Source organism: Taudactylus pleione, unplaced genomic scaffold (assembly GCF_031769625.1).
Source record: "Taudactylus pleione unplaced genomic scaffold, aTauple2 ptg000154l, whole genome shotgun sequence".
NCBI classification, from domain to species: domain Eukaryota; kingdom Metazoa; phylum Chordata; class Amphibia; order Anura; family Myobatrachidae; genus Taudactylus; species Taudactylus pleione.
The window spans coordinates 9939175-9944756 of record NW_028284556.1 but is presented as its reverse complement, the minus strand read 5'-3'; positions in this window follow the sequence as shown (position 1 = coordinate 9944756).

Sequence of the window (5582 nt, the reverse complement as noted above, 5' to 3'; positions counted from 1 at the left end):
GGTGAGGATTAGCAGCATTGTGCATTAGATATGGGAGAATATATGACCACGAAAATATTTATTTTGCCTAACAGCAGTAGTAGAAAACCTAGGCTTACTGCACAGTCAACATGGCTTGATTGTTCCCGGTGAACCAGGGTCAGATTGGTCCCCTGGGACTGCAGGAAAGTTCCTGTTGGGCCGGTCCCCTCTCCCCCCTGTTGGGCCTGTTTACACAGACTACCGTCCAGCAGCTCTAACTGCCGCTACCGCGATCGGAGCTCAGCTCAGAACGGGCGCGGTCATGAATGAGCCTCTGTGTATGTGCAGAAGCTCATTCAGTAGTGAAGGGGATAAGGGGCAGGGGTGACACAGGGCTGTTTCAGGATTGGAGTGAGCAGCCGCGACTGGCAGTGACACTGTGCGAGTCACAACTTATCCACATGATGTGACATAGGACTTTGAATGTATATATATATATATATATATATATATATATATGTCAGGTGCATAAATATTGGGACATTGACAGAATTTTCATATTTTGGCCTCTATTCACCACCACAATGGCTTTGAAATGAAACAAACAAGATGTGATTTAACTGCAGACCTTCAGATTTAATTTGAGGGTAATTACATCCAAATCAGGTGAACGGTGTAGGAATTACAATGGTTTCTATATGTGCCTCCCACTTTTTAAGGGGCCAAAAGTAATGGGACAAACTAAACAATCCTAAATCTAACTTTCACTTTTTAATACTTTGTTGTAAATCCTTTGAAGGCAATTACAGCTTGAAGTCTGGAACACATAGACATCACCAGAGGCTGGGTCTCATCCCTGGTGATGCTCTGCCAGGCCTCTACTGCAAATGTCTTCAGTTCCTGCTTGTTCTTGGGGCAGTTTTGTCTTCATCAAGTGAAATGCATGCTCAATCGGATTCAGGTCAGGGGATTGACTTGGCCATTGCGTAACATTCCACTTTTTAGCCTTAAAAAACTCTTTGGTTGCTTTTGCAGCATGCGTCGGGTCATTGTCCATCTGCACTGTGAAGCGCTGTCCAATGAGTTCTGAAGCATTTGACTGAATATGAGCATATAATATTGCCCGAAACACTTCAGAATTCATTCTGCTGCTTTTGTCAGCAGTCACATCATCAATAAATACAAGGGAACCAGTTCCATTGGCAGCCATACATGCCCACGCCATGACACTACCACCACGCTTCACTGATGAGGTGGTATGTTTTGGATCATGAGCAGTTCCTTTCCTTCTCCAGACTCTTCTCTTCCCATCACTCTGGTACAAGTTGATCTTTGTCTCATCTGTCCATAGGATGTTGTTCCAGAATTGTAATGGCTTTTTTAGATGTTGTTTGGCAAACTCTAATCTGGTCTTCCTGTTTGTGGCTCACCAATGGTTTATATCTTGTGGTGAACCCTCTATATTCACTCTTGTGAAGTCTTCTCTTGATTGTTGACTTTGACACATATACACCTACCTCCTGGAGAGTGTTCTTGATTTGGCCAACTGTTGTGAAGGGGTTTTTCTTCACCAGGGAAATAATTCTTCTGTCATCCACCACAGTTGTTTTCTGTGGTCTTCCGGGTCTTTTGGTGTTGCTGAGCTCTCTGGTGCGTTCTTTCTTTTTAAGAATGTTCCAAACAGTTAATTTGGCCACACCTAATGTTTTTGCTATCTCTCTGATTTGTTTGTTTTGATTTTTTAGCCTAATGATGGCCTGCTTCACTGATAGTGACAGCTCTTTGGATCTCATATTGAGAGTCGACAGCAACTGATTCCAAATGCAAATGTCACACCTAGAATCAACTCCAGACCTTTTACCTTCTTAATTGATAATGAAATAACGAGGGAATAGCCCACACCTTTCCATGAAATAGCTTTTGAGTTGATAGTTCCATTACTTTTGCCCCCTTAAAAAGTGGGAGGCACATATAGAAACCATTATAATTCCAACACAGTCCACCTGATTTGAATGTAATTACCCTCAAATTAAATCTTAAAGTCTGCAGTTAAAGCACATCTTGTTTGTTTAATTTCAAAGCCATTGTGGTGGTGAATAGAGGCCAAAATATGAAAATTCTGTCAATGTCCCAATATTTATGCACCTGACTGTATATATATATATATATATATATATATATAATATAAGATCACCCTAGCGAAATAGCACACACTTCCACAATAAGTTTCTATAAGACGGGTGCCAGATCTCAATAATAAGTAGTGGTGTCTCTTTTCCAGCTCAACGTATTGAGACATGAAGGAAGATAGATCCGCACTCCATTATGTAAAGTCAATTCTTAATGCATTTTAATGAAGCAGCAAATGCAACAAATGGCTAGTAGCTTTCACCCAGAACCGTTAAACATGGACTTCCCTATTCGCAACTTGTGAGGGTTACAAGGATTACTTCGGATGCAAGAAAACTTCCAGGGGCTTTGAACCAGATGGGACAGAAATTTATTGACAGAGGATATAGGGGGTCATTCAGACCCACTTGCGAGCGGCAGTACGCTTGCAAGTGTGTCAATGTTCCCCACTGTGCATGCGCACGACGGCGGGAGCTCCGTCGTGCGCATGCGCGAGACCCAGCGAGCGACGGGCTTTCCATCGCTCGGGGTCTCGCACCAAAGGGGGCGTGCTGTCGATGTTGATTGACAGCACACCCCCTTTGGTGGGCGTGCCGGGGGCGTGGCTGCCAGACGGAGGCATTCCCATGGGAACGCCTACCGTCTGAAACCGGCCCCACTGACATCACTAGTGATGTCAGTGGGAGTGATTTTGGCTCTGATAGAGCCAAAATCACTCCTGGGCTTGCGGCTGGGAAACCCGACTGCAGGGTTTCCCTCGCAAGTCCATTGGTCGCGATGGTCAAGACCATCGTGACCATCTTTTTGCACGCTCGTATATGCTGTGGGTGGTGACCCACAGCTATACGAGCGTCCAGGAGGACGCTCCATTTTAATGGAGGAGGGCCCTGATTCAGAGCGAGCGCTCTGGTCAGAGCATCCGGCTCTGAGTCAGGGCCATAATTCCAAAGATGTAAACCAAGCTATTCAAAAATGCTTGGATTTACAAAGGGAAGATCTCTTGTCCCCGAAGGCCAGTGTAAACAAGATAGAGAGGTTACTCTTCTCAAGTACATATTCCATCTCTTCAAATATGATACGCAAAGCAACACTGGCATATTATAAAGACTGATCCAAACCTTGGTCCCAGCTGCCCAAACAACCCGATGTTCTGTTATAAACAGAGTGCGAATTTAAAAGAGCAAATGATGTACTCGGATGTCAGCCCAAGTACCAATAATACTAAAAACTGGCTGAGCACACAAAACGGTGAATTCCAATGCACATGGTGTGTTAATTGCCTGTACATGAGCACCGGAAGTTTTTTTTCAGCATCCAAACATGGGAGTGAAACATCAGCTCCAACACAGGATGACGTGATACAAGATTTGTCGTATATATAATCCAATGTCCATGTAAACTTATCTACGTGGGCAAAACCATTAGTATGATCAAAGAACGCATAGCAATGCACCGCTCACCGATCATCGAGTTATATTAAATCGTATAGATTACATTCAGGAATGTGATAGGCAGTTGGCTGACGGTACATGTTACAAGAGATTGTCCTATGACCCAACCAATACATACAAGAAAGAAATAGATTTCATAATTCAAGTGGGTCTAATTAACAGGTGGATTGATGACCAAACATTCAAATTTCTAACTCAGGATTTTCCCAAAGTACCGCTATTGTACCTACTGCCTAAAACTCATAAATCATTGACCCAACCCCCAGGAAGGCCTATAATTTCCTTTAGAGGCACGTCAAGCTCGTATATCCCAATATGTAGATTAATACCTTCAACCAGTAGTCCAGAACACCCCATATTTTCTGAAGGATACATCTGATTTTCTGAACAAGTTGAACTCCTTTGGCCAGCCACCCACTGATTGTTTATTGGTAACTTTAGATGTAAACAGTGTCACAATTGGTGTCTGCGAGTTACCTGTCTCAGGTGGTGATCAGGTTTCAACGGAGGCCGGCATGACTGGAACCACAGATGATGTAGATGAATAGCTCTTTTATTATAAGAAGTGGGTAGCAGTGAGAACTGCCTTTGGTGATGAGTGACTGGAACTGGAAACTTGAGACGTTGGAATGTGACCAGAAGGAACTTGGAGGGACCGGACTGGGACCGGCAGGTAGGCTGACTGAGATGGTCGGGTTACTAGTAGATGGGCTTGCAGACGGATGGTAGCGTGGAAGCTACTTGTTGTGGCTTGGGAAGCCGTGGGTAGACGTTGGTAGCTGGGTGGCTACGTGGAGCGGCTGGATAGCCGTGGGTAAACGCTGGTATCTGGGTAGCTACGTGGAGCGGCAGGATCGCTGTGGGTGGATGCTGGTATCTGGGTGGCAACGTGGAGCGGCCGGTTAGCCGTGGGTAGACGCTGGTAGCTGGGTGGCTACGTGGAGCGGCTGGATAGCCGTGGGTAGACGCTGGTAGCTGGGTAGCTACGTGGAGCGGCTGGATAGCCGTGGGTAGATGCTGGTAGCTGGGTGGCTACGTGGATAGAACTGATGAGCTTGGAACTTGACTCTAGACTGGAACAACGTGGACTGAACTTATGAGCTTGGAACTTGACTCTGGACTGGAACAATGTGGACTGAACTGGAATAACGTGACAATGGCTGAAGGGAAATCAGGTAATGCTGAGATGAGGGTTAAACAGGGTGATCCGGAAATGCTGTGACAAGGTTGGAACTCAGGTGCAGGCTGGATAGGATAATTGGGAATAACAGGTTTCAGGAAGGAATGGGTAGGTTTGGGAATTTTAGGTTCAGGGAGGGAGTAGGTAGGTAAAGGGAGCAGGAGTTGATCCACTGCAGTAAGCAAGGCAGGGTGACACGATGCAGGTTACAGAGTGCCAGGGACCAACCAGGAGTAGGACTAGCAGCAAAGCACAGGCCAGGTATTGCTGTAACAGGACGTCTGGATGCCAGGTATGACTGTAGCAGGTTTTCGGGATGCACCAGGGGTTGCTGTCAGCAGGCTTACTGGATTGCCAGGTTTGGCTGTAACAGGTTTTCTGGATAGCACCAGGGATTGCTGTAGCAGGTTTCAGGGATATACTAGAACACAGAAACAGCATGAACCATACACCACGGGAAGACGAGATGTTCAGGCCCAGAATGCTATCAGGGGAGGAAACATATACCCTGGGTCTGGCAGCAATTGGTGGATATGGACAGGTGGTCTGGCAGTAGCATTCTGAGTGGTGGAAGGCACAACATGCAGGGGGAGTATTCATCTCTGCAGCTCTGAGAATCAGAACCACACCTGCGACTCCAATCAGGGCTAGCAGTGCTCACAGACAGGAGAGACCAGGTGCAGTAATTACTGTGACAGGAATGCATAGAGAAATCAGAGCAGATCCCCCAGGAGAATTACAAACACAGATCCATGGGACAGCTGACAGGGGTAAGTCTCAAGGCAAAAAGGTGACAACTAGACAGGGTCGTGACAGTACCCCCCTCTTTATGGGTGGACTCCGGACGCAAACAAAAAACT